This window comes from Pleurodeles waltl, chromosome 2_2 (assembly GCF_031143425.1).
Source record: "Pleurodeles waltl isolate 20211129_DDA chromosome 2_2, aPleWal1.hap1.20221129, whole genome shotgun sequence".
Taxonomy (NCBI): domain Eukaryota; kingdom Metazoa; phylum Chordata; class Amphibia; order Caudata; family Salamandridae; genus Pleurodeles; species Pleurodeles waltl.
Window position 1 is genome coordinate 919,141,219 of NC_090439.1, and position 15,969 is coordinate 919,157,187.

The window sequence follows — 15,969 nt, forward strand, 5'->3', positions numbered from 1 at the left end:
TCAAATTTTGTGGTCCATTTGAAGTGAAAGACGTACATAGGTGTCATGTAGTGCTGAGAAATGATGGTCGTTGGAATTTGAGGAGAGTTGCTAAGTATGGGAGGTTTGAGGACACGAAGAGTGTGAATTAGAATGAGGGGTGCAGCAGTTACATGTTGATGAGAAATTAAGATGTGGTAATAATAGTTATCCAAACACTATCAGGGTAGATGATGGAGATCACAGTCAAGTTGGTTCTAATGCAACTTCTAACAGAAATAGCACAATGGTAAGCAGAATTCCAAGACTGAGAAGACCTCCTAGTTACCTACTAATTTTTGTGAAATAAAGTGAATGTTTTAATTAATTGATTTACAAATATGGAGTTACACGGTTTAAGTTTCATTTAGGACTCTTGTTTTATGATGATATGTGTTGGGTATATGTTGGAATGTTGGGTATGTAATGTTGCTGGGCAACAAAGTGGGGAAGGAATTTTGAGGGCTTGAATCCTGGCAGTTGTCCTTTGTGTCTGCCAGGGTTGGTAGTATTTTCTTGACTGAAATAAAGATTTGGAAAAAGAAGACCTTTATGGCGTCTTTTTAGTGGCGACGAGGATGGGATGCCACAGATGACCAACCCTGGTGGAGCGACACCCCTAAGTTATTAGGAGGAGGGTGTGTACGAGTTTCATGACTCCAGCATATGAGTTCCTGCGTCGGTCAAAGTTTCCTGGCCATTGAGAAGCTGCATCTGGCGTTAATCGGCGTGACTTTTTGTGGATACTCGGCCTGAGGAAGGATAGCTACTCAAAACCAGGATATGCGTGTCGGAGTCAAAGTATGCGGTGAAATTAAGGTACTGAAGGGCTGTAAGGCGTCTTTCGCTGCAGTGGTTATTTTTCTTTTTGTTTGACTATTGAGTGCAGCATGACTCTCAAACATTTAATTGCGATATTTACTTACTTATGAAGCACTGGGCCCCGTGCAGGAACGAATCGGGCAGATTGTTTCCCTTTGAAACCCGACCGTTGAGTACTGGCGCGCGTGCAGCAATTTTCTTGCACCTGTCCTACTGGCGTGCTGCAACTGCGCACCGAGGCTGGTGATTATCGGAAGCCGGCTTGGACCTGCACATGCGCACTGGATTAGTTTGGACAGTCATGCGCTAGTGAATTCACGCGCTGTTATTGACGCAGGAACCTGCACGCGCGCATTGAATTTAATTGGACAATCGCAATCTAGAGTCTTTGCGCGTGCGCTGTCTATGGCAACCACGTAGGTGTCATGCTGTTTCTTGCTAACAAGGGCAACTGACTGGCGAAAATGGTACAAATCTTTTTGTAAGGTTGATTCTGCCACTGTTGAAGAGTTGGATTTGTAAAGGCACATGTAAACAAGTAAAGAAAAGAAGCATTCATACGAATAACAAGGAATTGAAAAGGTACTTTTTAAAAAAGTGAAGAAAGAGTATATTTAGACAACTAGACCATGCAGTCCATAGCGCCGCCCCCTGCATTTTTACCGCTTCCAGGTGATCCTATTATGCCATGGGAAGATTGGCAAGAAACTTTCGAAACGTATCTGGAAGCATTAGGAGGAGCTATATTCACTGCAAAAAGGAAATTGGCCTTATTGAAGCACAATCTAGGTGTTGAAGGCAGGAAAGTATTGAAAACGTTGCCATGTAATACTGTTGTTGAGAATGATGACGGTTCTGATGAAGAGGGCGAGGGTGATGATGTGTATGTGAGAACCATACATGCGTTAGAAAGTCATTTTAGCAGAAAAGTGAGCATTGTACTCGAACGCCACAAATTCTTTTCTAGGGTGCAAGCGCAGAGTGAATCGATAGACCAATTTGTGAGTGCATTAAGAACATTGGCTAATACTTGCAAATTTAGGGACTTACATGAGGAAATTATTAGAGACCAATTAATTAATCGCACGAGGAATTTGAAAATCCAAGAAAAACTTTTGAGTCTAAAGGACCCAACGTTGGATGAAGCTACACTTATTGCACGGCGTATCGAAGACACATCACGTTACATAAAAGAATTGAACAAAAACACAACAGAGAGTGTGACTGTCCAAGAAGTAGACAGAATTAAAAATACTAGTAACAATGGTAAATTGGATGAAAAAAAGAAAAAATGTTATAGATGTGGTAGCATGAAACATCTAGCATTTTCTGGGAATTGTCCAGCTACAAATGTAAAATGTTTTAATTGTAACAAAGTGGGTCATTTTGCTAAAGTGTGTAACCAGAAGAAAGGGGGAATGGGAGTTAAGAAGAAAAGTGTAAATTGTCTGCAGGGGAACAGCAAAGAGATAGGAAGAACATCTTCGGATGATGATGAAGATCACATACAATTATTAATGTTAAACAATGCCCCTACGGAAAAAGTCATATTTCGGGACAGTGTAATGCACTTAAAGAATGAATGTTATAGACCTCCAAATTGCAGTGTAAGCTTAAATGGTGTGGTAGTTGACATGTGGGCAGATTTGTTTTCTCCACATACACTTATTGATAGGGACACGTGGCTCAAGTTAGGAAAGTTGGAGTTATCCAAACCTATGATTGAACTAGTGGGATATGGTGGTACTGGAATACCAGTTGTTGGATTTTTTTCAAGGGAAAATTATTTTTAAACAAAGGGAGATCATGGGTTGTGTGTATGTTGTGGAAAAGGGGAGATGCTTATTGGGATGGAGTGAGCAAAGGGTATTAGGCATAGTGTTGGACCCTAACTCAGAAGAACAGGTAGTAGCTGTGTTGCATGATGATCCTAAGGTGGAGAAATGGAGATCGAAGCTCCCATTGTTGTTCAGGGATAAGTTGGGTTGCCTTAAGAAATTCCAACATAGGATTGTCTTAAGGGACGGTGCGGTACCCAGAGTGCACAAAGTGAGAGCTGTACCGCTGGCATTAAACGATGCTTTAAAGGATGAGCTAGCAAGGTTGTTGCAGTTGGGCGTGATAGAAGAAGTGGAGTCTTCGGAGTGGTTGAGCCCAGTGGTTTTAGCTCGGAAATCGAATGGCAAAATCAGGATGTGCATAGACCTGAGAGATTTAAACGAGAACATATGGATAGACAGACATCCTATACCGAATATAAATGAATTGCTAGGCAGTATTCACGGGGGAAAGGTGTTTTCCACTCTTGATTTATCAAATGCATATCACCAGATCTTATTACATCCTGATTCGAAACATCTCACGTCGCTTATCACACCCGAGGGAGCATTTAGATTTGTGCGGATGCCATTTGGCTTAGCATCTGCTTCTGCAGTTTTTCAAAGAGTGATGCAGCATTTATTGGGCAAGGATAAGAATGTAATGTTTTTTCAAGATGACGTGTTAGTATGGGCAGGTGATGGTGTGGAACATGATAAGGTGTTGAGTAAGGTGTGTTCAATTTTGGAAAAAGCGGGTTTGAGTGTGGAGATGAGAAAATGTAAGTTTGAATGCCAAAGTGTGGAGTGTTTGGGTCATACAGTGTCTGGAGAAGGAATAAAACCCAGGATAGGATTGTTGGATGCCATTGAGAAAGCGCTGGATCCGAAGGATAAGGATCAACTAAGATCGTTCTTGGGTTTAGCGGAGTATTATACAAAATTTGTGAAGAATTTTGCGGACATGGCTCATCCACTACGTGCATTAATGAAGAAAAACCAGAAGTTTGAGTGGTTGGAAGTATGTCAACAGGCATTTATTGAGCTTAAGAAGAACATTATGAACGCTGTGGAACTAAAACCTTTTGTAACAAGTGATCGTACTATCATTTATACTGATGCCAGCACGTATTGTTTGGGGGCGGTTTTGGTACAGGTGAGAAGGGGCAAAGAAAATGTAATCGCGTTTGCCTCGAGAACACTTAGGGGGGCGGAATCGACTTACTCGGCGATCGAGAAAAAAGCTCTTGCTTGTTGGTGGGGGTGCAACATTTCAGGAACTATGTATGGGGAAGAAAAGTTCACTTACGGACAGACCACAAACCATTAGTGGATATTTTTACGACCAAAGGTGCCAGCCGTGCATCACCTCGGATAGCAAAGTGGTTATATAGACTTCAGGAATATGATTTTGCTGTTGAGTATGTTCCGAGCGTGGCAAACGTCAATGCCGATTATTTATCTCGACTGCCAATGGAGGGTGTGAAATACGATGAGGATGAAGACTGGGTTGTGGCGGACATACATCCTATTGTGACAAAAGCGATAAACGAGGCAGTTTGGAAGACAGCAGTGTTGGAGGATGGAGTTATGCAAATTATATTAGCTAACTTGGACAAACATTGGGGGGAATTGGATGAGAATGTTGTGGAGAAGTTATCTAATTTCAAGTTTGTGTGGTCGGAGTTGTCTGAGCAGGGGGGAGTGTTAAGAAGGGGCGACAAGATGGTTGTGCCGCTCAGGTTGAGAGAAGATATTTTGGGAATCCTGCATGAGGGTCACGGGGTTATGTCAGGAATGAGGGAGATGAAGAGGAAGGCGAGGGAGGATTTTTGGTGGCCAGGCATGGTTCGAGATGTGGAAAAATTTGTCAGGAATTGTTTGAGTTGTGCGTGCAGTGACAAGACGCATATTAGCAAGGGTACTTCTGTGGTTCACATACCATTTCCACATAAACCATGGGAAAGGGTAGGAATGGATGTGTGTGGTCCATTCAATTTGGAAGGGGAAGGAAAAACTTTTGCCATTGTGATGATGGATTATCACTCCAAATGGCCTGAGGTCAGCCTAGTCCGTGACGTCAGATCCAGTGTGATGATTGAGGTGTGTGAGGAAATTTGGAGGCGAGAGGGGTATCCCAAGGTTCTGGTAACTGATAATGGGCCACAATTCACATCTGGAGAGTTTGAAAATTATTTGGAGTGTAGTGGGGTTAAACATATCAAGTCGGCTATAGCGCATTCTAGGGAGAATGGATTGGTAGAAAGATTCAACAGAGTGTTGGGAGAAAACATCCAGTTAGCGTTGCAAAGTGGGTTGAATTGGAAAAAGGAGGTCAAGGATATGTTATGGAGCTACCGCACCACCCCACATTCTCTTACGATGGAGACCCCCTTAATGTTGTTGAAGGGTAGGAAACCTTATACCAGAGCAGTGCCCGGGTGGATGAGCAAGGCAGGTAGGGAGAGTGTGGACGAGGGAAATCTAATGAATCGCATGACGGTTAAGCAATGAAAATATGAGGGTAAGGGTATGGGGAGTGTTGTGGAACGTGAGTTGGCTGTTGGGGATTGGGTGCGAACAAAGGTTTGGGACAAATCTAAGAAGGGAGGATCTAAATGGTCTATTCCTAAACGAATTTTGAAGATGAGGAGATTCAGTGTGGAGCTGGAGGATGGTAAGAGGTGGAATGTGGAAAGTGTAGTGAAGTGCAATGAATTGGACAGGTTGACCAAAGCGTCTAAAGAATCTAAATTTTATCAAAGCATCTATTACTAAAGTTTCAACATCAACCTTGCAGATCAATAGAAGGAATTAAGCAATGCTAATAACATACATTTGATCAGCAATTGAAGGATGTCAAGCTTGTTTTGTCAAAAAGATAAAAGGATAAGAACCTCACTAACTCCAGATTAGCATGTTGGGCTTCATACAAAAGTTTTTGTAACATCAATTTGGAAACCTACTGACTATGGCACTATCAAAAGCAGCAGTTGGTGTCTGGAAAGTGTTAGAAATGGGGTCTTTGGTTGGCAGTCAGGTTACCCTCTGTCCAAGCATGAACCCTCACTCTAGCCAGGGTAAGTCACACACAATCCAAATTATCCTGTGCCCACCCTCTGGTAGCTTGGCATTGAGCAGTTAGGCTTAACATAGAAGGCAATGTGTAAAGTATTTGTGCAATAAACCATACAATACCACAATATAACACCACAAAAATACACCACACAGTGTTTAGAAAAATATATAATATTTATCTGAATAAATGCAGGTCAAAACGATCAAAGATTAAATAAGCAAATGTAGGGATTTAATTGAAGTGATATCAAGTGTCTTTAGAGTTAAAAGATTACTGTAAAAGCCATAAAAAGTGTCTTAAGTTCTCCTAGAAACAACAAGTGTCTCTTACAGGGCAAAGTACCTGGTTTGCATTGAAACATCCTCGCAAAAGACCGTAGAGGAGGAGATGCATGGAAAACGGTGAGTGTTTGTCAGTTTCACCCCTTCCAACATGAACTTGTGTCGTTATTTTCCATGCGGGGAAGACATTGCATTGATTTCCGGCGGACGGACTTGGATCCTCTTCGGGTTGTGGGGTTTTCAGATGCCCCGGGGACGATGCGGGGAATCCTGGGCTTGCGGAACGAAGTCACATTGGCTGCGTCGATTTCGGTAGGTGATGCGTAGACTTTTCTTCCGCACGGCAGGTACTGAGTCGATTCCTCTCAGGAAGTCGGGCGGCATCGTTCTGAGTCGGCTTGCGTCGATCCAGTAGGGCTATGCATTGAAGTTCCGGTTGCGTCACTGGTGCTGCGTCGATCTTCTGTTGCAAAGTTGGGCTGTGTCATTCCAGACTCGGCGTGCAGTGACATTTTCACTGCGAGAAGGCTGTGCATCGTTCTTGGCAGGTGGTGCGTAAACTTTTCGCCGCACAGGGATTTCAGCTGCAGGAGAAGTCTTTTGGGTCCTGAAACTTCAGGGAACAGGAGGCAAGCTCTATCCAAGCCCTTGGAGAGCACTTCTGCAGCAGAGCAAGAGAGCAGCAAGACAGCAGGGCAACAGCAAGGCAGCAGTCCTCTTCAGAAAGCAGTCAGGTGAGTCCTTTGGGTAGCCAGGCAGTTCTTCTTGTCAAGGTGCAGGTTCTGGTTCAGGTATCTTCTTAAGGAAGTGTCTGAGGTGGTAGGGAGGAGTCCCTGTTTTTATACCCGAATGTGCCTTTGAAGTGGGGGAGACTTCAAAGAGTGGCTCAGAAGTGTGCCAGGTCCCCTTTCAGTTCCTGTCTACCAGGGTCCCAGTAGGGGGTGTGGCAGTCCTTTGTGTGAGAGCAGCTCAGGAAGACCCATTCAAAATGCCGATTTATGCAAGTGAGGCTGAGTATCCTGTGTTTGGGGTGTGTCTGAGTGAATGGACGAGGAGCTGTCAACTAAACCCAGCCAGACGTGGATTGTAAGGCACAGAAAGATTTAAGTTCAGAGAAATGCTCACTTTCTAAAAGTGGCATTTCTAAAATAGTAATATTAAACCCAACTTCACCAGTCAGCAGGATTTTGTACTACCATTCTGGCCACACTAAATATGACCTTCCTACTCCTTTCAGATCAGCAGCTACCACTCAAACAATGTATGAGGGCAGCCCCAGTGTTAGCCTATGAAGGGAGCAGGCCTCACAATAGTGTAAAAACGAATTTAGGAGTTTTAAACTACACAGGTACATGTCCTGCCTTTTACCTACACAGCACCCTGCTCTAGGGGTTACCTAGGGCCCATCTTAAGGGTGACATATGTAGAAAAAGGGGAGGTTTAGGCTTGGCACTAAATGCCAAGTCGAATTGGCAGTGAACTGCACATACAAGCCTTGCAATGGCAGGCCTGAGACAAGGTTAAGGGGCTACGGAAGTGGGTGGCACAATCAGTGCTGCAGACCTACTAGTAGCTTTTAATCTACAGGCCCTGGGCACATATAGTGCACTCTACTAGGGACTTATAAGTAAATTAAATATCCCAATTGAGTGTGATCCAAAGTTACCATGTTTAAAAGGAGAGAGCATATGTATTTTAGCACTGGTTAGCAGTGGTAAAGTGAGCAGAGTCTAAAAAACAGCAAAAACAGTATCTCAAAAGCAGAGGAAGGCAGGCAAAAAGTTAGGGGTAACCACCCTAAGGCTGTCAGGTCTAACATGTGTCCCCCCAGCTGAAAGTGGGGATAGCTACCCAACCTCCTGGGAGCTCTCCTCGCTAAGGCAGAAGTACCTGGAGAGACCATCAGCATTGGTGTGGTCAATCCCGGGTAATCCTCTACTGTAAAGTCCATCCCCTGTAGGGAAATGGACCACCTCAAGAGTTTAGGATTCTCACCCCTCATCTGCATGAGCCATCTGCGGGGCCTGTGGTCTGTCTGAACCCGGAAGTGAGTCCGAAACAGGTATGGTCTCAGCTTCTTTAGTGCCCAGACCACAGCAAATGCTTCTCTTACAATAGCACTCCACCTCTGTTCCATTGGTAATAGTCTTCTGCTAATAAAGACTACTGTTTCGTCTAGGCCCTCCTCATTTAGTAGTGCTAGGACCACCCCTATGCCATGCTCTGAAGCATCTGTCTGCACGATAAATTCCTTGGAGTAGTCAAGAGCCTTGAGCATGGGGGCGGTGCACACGGCTTCCTTCAGGGAGTCAAAGGCTTTCTGACAAGCCTTTGTCCAATTCACCAACCTAGGTTGCTTTTTGGATGTGAGTTCTGTCAAGGATGTCACCATGGTTCCATAGCCCTTGACGAATCTGCGGTAATGCCCAGTGAGGCCTAAGAAGGCTCTCACCTCTGTTTGGGTTCTAGGTGGTTGCCACGCCTTGATAGTTTCAATCTTGGCCTGGAGTAGCTGCACCTTGCCACCACTTACTAGGTGTCCCAGGTATACCACGGAACCCTGCCCAATCTGGCACTTACTGGCCTTGATGGTCAGGCCTGCCTTCTGCAGAGCCTGAAGCACCTCCTTGAGGTGGAGCAGGTGTTCCTCGAGCTGTCACTGTAAACGGCAATGCCGTCCAGGGAGGCTGCACAGAAGGCATCCTTGACAGCTAGGACCCCTTTAACCAACCGTTGGAAGGTAGCAGCCATTTTTCAACCCAAAGGGCATCACCCGGAATTGGTAATGGCCCTCAGGTGTGGAAAATGCCGATCTCTCTTTCGCCCCCTCATTCAAAGCGATCTGCCAGTACCCTGATGTGAGATCAAAAGTACTGAGGAATTTGGCAGCACCTAGCCTGTCTACAAGTTCATCAGCTCGGGGGATGGGGTGAGCGTCAGTCTATATGACTGAATTGAGACCCCGGTAGTCTACGCAGAACCGAAGTTCTGGCTTGGCACCGGGAGCAGCAGCCTTGGGTACCAGCACCGCAGGGCTGGCCCAGGTACTACTACTAGACTTCTCAATAACCCCAAGAGCCAACATCTTAAAGACTTCCTCTTTGATGCTAGCCTTCACCTTGTCTGACAAACCTGTACATTTTGTTCTTTACAGGGGGACTGCCTCCCATGTCAATGTCATGGACACGCAAGTGTGTGAGTCCAGGGGTGAGAGAAAACAAGGAGGAGTATTGTTCTGGTAACTGGTAGCAGCCTCCTCTCTGGTCTAGGATCAGGGAGCCAGAGAGAATGACACCCTCCCCTGACCCATCACCTTCCTTGGCAGGGAGGAGGTAGGGGAGAGGTTCACTCTCATCCTCCATACCCTCATCTGTCACCAGAAGCATGTTGACTTTAGACCTCTCAAAGTGAGTCTTCAGTCGGTTGACATGGAGCACCCTCAGGGGGTTCCTAGGGGATTGGAGGTCCACTAGGTAAGTGGCCTCACCTTCCCCCTCCTTTACTTCAAATGGGCCAGACCAGCGGTCCTGGAGAGCTCTAGGCTCTACTGGCTCCATTACCCACACTTTGTCTCCAGGTTGAAACTCTAAAAGGGTGGCCTTCAGGTCATACCAGCGCTTTATTACCTGTTGACTGGCCTCAAGGTTACTTTTGGCCGTTTTCCAGAAGCAGTGCATCTGGTTGTGGACGGCCAGCATGGAGCTTTCTCCAACCCCTCCATGACAATGCTTAAGGGTCCCCTGACAGATTGCCCATAGAGAAGCTCAAAGGGACTGAACCCTACCCCCTTCTGGGGTATCTCTCTGTAAGCAAAGAGAAGGTATGGTAAGAGGACGTCCCACTTATGACTCAGGGCTCAGGGAGGCCTGTGATCATGCCTTTCAAGGTCTTGTTGAATCTCTCCACAAGACCATTCGATTGGGGTGATAGGGTGTGGTGAACTTGTAGGTTACACCACATGCATCCCACATAGACTTAATGTATGCACACATGAAGTTAGTGTTTCTGTCAGACACTATGGCCGTCATTACAACATTAGTGGTAAAAGCCGCTTACCGCTGTGCAGAAGACCGCCAACACACCGCCGCGGCCGCGGATTTCCACCACAGCTATTATGACCCACATTTCGGAATCCGCCAAAATTCAGACACCCACACAAGTCCGCCACACCAAAGGTCAGTGATAAACTGGCGAAAACAAAACCTCCACTGTCACACCAACAGAAATACGCCCACACTATCACGACACACGAATCCACGCGGCGGTCTTTCAACCGCGGTATTCCATTGCTCTAATACACACACACATACAAAACACTACCACATTGGACAATTCGAAATACACACACCACTCCCACACACCCATTATAATATAAAACACACACCCACATCACCCAAAAAAAAACACGACCAAAAATTCCAAAAGAAGGCCAGAGAGAGACAGCACCAGTAAGAACAACAGCATCCACAGGCACACAACACCATCACCCACAGAACTTCCACGCACCTCACACAACACACCACTACATTTCAGCATACTTATCACCACACAATCCACCCCACACATCACCTACACCACCCCATGGCACGGCAAAGACACCCCAGGTTCTCGGAGGAGGAGCTCAGGGTCATGGTGGAGGAAATCGTCTGGGTAGAGCCACAGCTATTCGGAGCACAGGTGCAGCACACCTCAATTGCAAGGAAGATGGAGCTATGGCGAAGAATAGTGGACAGGGTCAACACAGTGGGACAGCACCCAAGAAATCGGCAGGACATCAGGAAGAGGTGGAATGACCTATGGGGGAAGGTGCGTTCCGTGGTCTCAAGACACCACCAGGTGGTTCAGCGGACTGGCGGCGCACCCCCACCTCCACACCCACAACTAACAACATGGGAGGAGCAGGTCTTGGCGATTCTGCATCCTGAGGGCCTCGCAGGAGTAGGTGGAGGAATGGACTCTGGTAAGACAAATCTTAATTATTACAGCCCCCACCCTACCTGCATGCTATCACATACCACCTCCTTCACCCCCAGCACCCCAACTTCTCCCATATGTCCCAACATCACAAAATACCCATCCCAACACCAAGCCCTGCATGCAACAACAAAGCATGGACATCCATCACTAAAGCATGCCCACTGCACATACCCATACAACCCCCTAAACCATCATCACACAAGGTCCCACACAGGAATGCAAGCACTGGGGTACACGGTCACCCACCCATTGCACACCATGACACATACAGATGTAATAACCATCCTTTTATGCCCCTGCAGGACCCCTACCCAACGTCACCGGGCAGCAGGGTTCACACATGTCCACACCACCGACAGAAGAGGCCCACAGTGATGACAGCAGCTCTGTCCAACTGCATCTAGATGACCAACCCGGCCCATCGGGGACCTCGGGACAGTCGGTTCCCCTCACACTGCCACAGGCCACCACAGACCTTACCCCCTCTGGAAACACCAGCACATCACCCACCCAGCGGGCCCATACCTCCGGCTCCATGACACGTCAATCAGCAGAGTGTCCACCACTACAGGGAACCCAGGATAACCCACCACCCCAACAACCACAGGGACCTGGGGGCAGTGGTAGTGGGCACACGGTCCAGGGGACCGAGGCCCAGGAACACAGGGGAACTGGGAGGGCTGCTGTGTGACAGGGGGCGGACAGGCCAAGGGAACCCACTCTCCACGAGGCCCTCTCCTCCATCATGGGAGCCTACCACCACTCCCAGGAGACGATGGCAACGGTACTGGGCAAGTTTCAGGAGACCCAGCGCCTGCAGGAGGAACAGTATATGGGCTTCAGGGAGGAACCATCAACTCCACCCTGGGCACCATCGTAGGGGTGCTGAAGGAAGTACTCAACACCAGGAGGGACACTGTGGCACTACAAGGGGCCCCTGACAATAGCATGGACGATGAACTGCCCACCACCTCTGCCGGCGCTAGTGAACAGGACGCCCGCCACAGGACCACCACACCAGCACCCCACCCCCTGCAGAGGGAGAACCACCCCGCAAAGGGTCCCTGAGATCCAGGACAAAAACAGAGAACGATGCCAAGACCCCCGCCAAGAAATGAGACCACCCTGATTGTCATCCTACTGTCCCACTTTGTCACCCTGTCCATCCTTAAACTGCCCCAGCTCCACTTCCTATGCCCATTTGGGCAATGCCCCTGTGAGACTAATAGACTGGACTCTGCCATGAACATTCCTCCGCCATCACCCCTTACCATTTCACTACCCCCTCCAATATTGAGCACTTAAATAAACACAGTTAAAGCACAAAACAATCTGGAGTCTGTCTGTGATTTCAAAATAGTGTATTAGCAATTACAGTGACAAAATGCTTTTTCAATTGTAATGTCAACATACCTATGTCACACAGCTCTAGTCCATGAGGAATCTAAGCAGATGTCACACAGTGGGACCCACATCTGTGAAATCGTAAGGGAAAGTGACAACTCAGTGACCATACACTGGGTGAAAACGACAGACAGTAGAGAGGTAGTAGTGTTAAAGTACATGTAGTAGGCAGGTCTGTACTCTTACCTGTGTCTGACTGGAAATATTGCTGGATCACTGAGCACCTGTTGTTCATGTCTTCTTCCTCTGCTTCCTCGTCTTCACTGTCCACAGGCTCCACAGCTGCAACAACACCGCCATCTGGACCATCCTCCTGCAGAAAAGGCACCTGTCGTCGCAATGCCAAGTTATGAAGCATACAGCAGGCCACGATGATCTGGCACACCTTCTTTGGTGAGTAGAATAGGGATCCAGATTTCATATGGAGGCACCGGAACCTGGCCTTCCATAGGCCGAACGTCCGCTCGATCACCCTCCTAGTTCGACCATGGGCCTCATTGTAGCGTTCCTCTGCCCTTGTCCTGGGATTCCTCACTGGGGTCAGTAGCCATGACAGGTTGGGGTAACCAGAGTCACCTGCAAATGGTGAGGGACAACAGTTAGACACACACTAACCTGTAGGGATAACCCCAGACCCAGACAACCATTCCCACTGAATTGCCTCCAGGTGCTCACCTAATAGCCGCACACAGTGCCTCTGGAGTTGACCCATCACATAAGGGATGCTGCTATTCCGCAGGATGTAGGCGTCATGCACTGAGCCAGGGAACTGGGCATTCCCGTGGGAGATGTACTGGTCTGCCAAACATACCATCTGTACATTCATAGAATGATAACTCTTCTGGTTTCTGTACACCTGTTCACTCCTGTGGGGGGGGACCAAAGCCACATGGGTCCCATCAATGGCACCAATGATGTTGGGATATGTCCCAGGGCATAGAAATCACTTTTCACTGTAGGCAAATCCTCCACCTAAGGGAAAACGATGTAGCTCTGCATGTGTTTTAGAAGGGCAGACAACACTCTGGACAATACGTTTGAAAACATAGGCTGGGACATCCCTGATGCTATGGCCACTGTTGTTTGAAAAGACCCATTTGCAAGGAAATGGAGCACTGACAGCACCTGCACTTGAGGGGGGATTCTTGTGGGATGGCGGATTGCTGACATCAGGTCTGGCTCCAACTGGATACACAGTTACTGGATTGTGGCACGGTCAAGCCTATATGTGATAATCACATGTCGCTCTTCCATTGTCGACAGGTCCACCAACGGTCAGTACACTGGAGGATGCCGCCATCTCCTCACATGTCCCAGCGGACTGTGCCTATGAAGGACAACAGCGAGCACAGAGTCAAACAACTCAGAGGTACGTACCGACAGTTTACCCAGAACACCAATCATACACAAAAGGTGGCTTGTATGTGTGTTGAGTCTAGGCCTAGGTATGTGTGACGCAGTTGGAAATGAAGCTATGTGGGCCCCTGAAATGGCGGCTGCCTGACCTCTAAAGTGGGACAATGGGATGTGAGGTAACAGCGCTGGCATTGTACACCGTCACGGTAGGCGGTCAAAGACCGCGGCTCATTGACGATGTACGCCGGTGGTGACGGTACGCACCGCTGTGGACGTGACTGCCATTTTCTATCTGTTCAATCACTCAACACCTGATCTTCGACAGGAGAGGACCTACACTGCAAGTGCTGCTGTGACCTCGGTCTGGAAGAGACAATGGCTCGAGTGTCTGGGGAAACGGCCCCTGCCTTCACATCGGAGGAGTTGGAGAAGCTCGTGGATGGGGTCCTCCCCCAGTACACACTACTCTATGGTCCTCCAGAATAACAGGTATGTACACAGGGAGCATGTTGTATGGGCTATGCCTGTGTGGAGAGGGCTGGATGTAAGAAGGAAGGGGGAGAGTGCTGCGTGCATGAAAGATGGTGAATGCATGTGCCACATGGCAAGGGTAGGGATGGGGGCCAATCACTTTGACGGTGCAGTTGGTAATAACTTCTCTTTTTCCCCTGTAAATTTCATGTAGGTCAGCGCCCACCAGAAAAAATATATTTGGTGTGCCATCTCCAAGGACGTCCGGACCCTGGGGGTCTATCACAGACGGAGCACCCACTGCCGGAAAAGATGGGAGGACATTTGCCACTGGAGCAAGAAGACGGCTGAGGCTCAGCTGGGGATGGCCTCCCAACGTGGGAGGGGTGCCTGTCGCACCATGAACCCACTGATGTTCAGTATCCTGGCGGTTGCCTACCCAGGGTTGGATTGGCACTTGAGGGCATCACATCAGCCACAAGGGGGTGAATACACTCTCATTCTGCTGACTTTGCGAGCAGTGGTGAGGTCTGGGTGGCTGAGGTGGGCTGTGGGTTTCCCTAGGCCAGGGCGAGTTCCGTAGGCAAGGCCCCTCCATAAGGCAGGCCGTGTGGCACCCCAGCCCACCGCTGTAGAGTGCCAAGTACACATAGTCATGCCCCTGTGTCATCTATATGTGCAGATGTCATCCATAGCCTTGTAGGCCATTTCCCAGGAATTGAACAGTGGAGACCAAGAGCACGGCGTTGTGAAGGGGGCTTCTGTGTCTGTCGTGTCCACCAACGGTAGCGGTAATGCATGCACTCAACATGTCTCTCTTCTGTCTTGCCCCTTTTTTTGTGGTCTCCCTGTTCTTGTGTGCATTTGCATCATCAGGTGGAGGAGCAGTGGCACCGGAGCACGAGGTAGCTGCATCCCACATGGCCCTGGAGGGCGACACTACGGAGTCTGAATTCACTAGTGGGACGGAGGGCAAGGGGAGCTCCACGGTGGGGACAGGAGCTGAGACCAGAGACACGGACTCGTCCTCTGATGGGAGCTCCCTTGTGGTGGCGCCAACATCTGTGCCCCCGCATCTACAGGTACAGCCGCCACCCCACCTATCAGCACCGCCCTCTCAGCAGCCCCTCAGCCTTTGCCCCGTGCCCGCTCACCCAAGAGGGTGGGCATCACCTTCGCCCCAGGCACCTCAGGCCCTGACACAGTCACCCCTGCTGCCCTCAGTGAGGAGGCCATTGACCTCCTCAGGTCCCTCACTGTTGGGCAGTCTACCATTTTGAATGCCATCCAGGGTGTAGAGAGGCAGTTGCAACAAACAAATGCATTCCTGGAGGGCATTCATTCTGGTCAGGCGGCCCTTCAGCGAGCTTTTCAGACTCTGGCCTCAGCACTGATGGCAGCCATTGTCCCCGTTTCTAGCCTCCCCCCTCCAACTTACTCCACCCGACCCAATCCCCTGTACCTCAGCCTATCCCAAGCACACCTACAGACCAACATGCACACACGTCAACACCCAAGAATAGCTCAGGCAAACATAAGCACCACACATCCCACAGGCATTCACGCAAGCATCACACACATGCAGACACACCAACATCCACTGCCTCCACCGTGTCCCCTTCTCTTCGTCTCCCTCCTCCCTCCCAGTCTTGTCTACACTCACACCTGCATGCACTACATCTACAGCCACTACGTCCCTCTCCAGCACACCCACCACCACACCCTGCTCACGTGCAGTCACCAC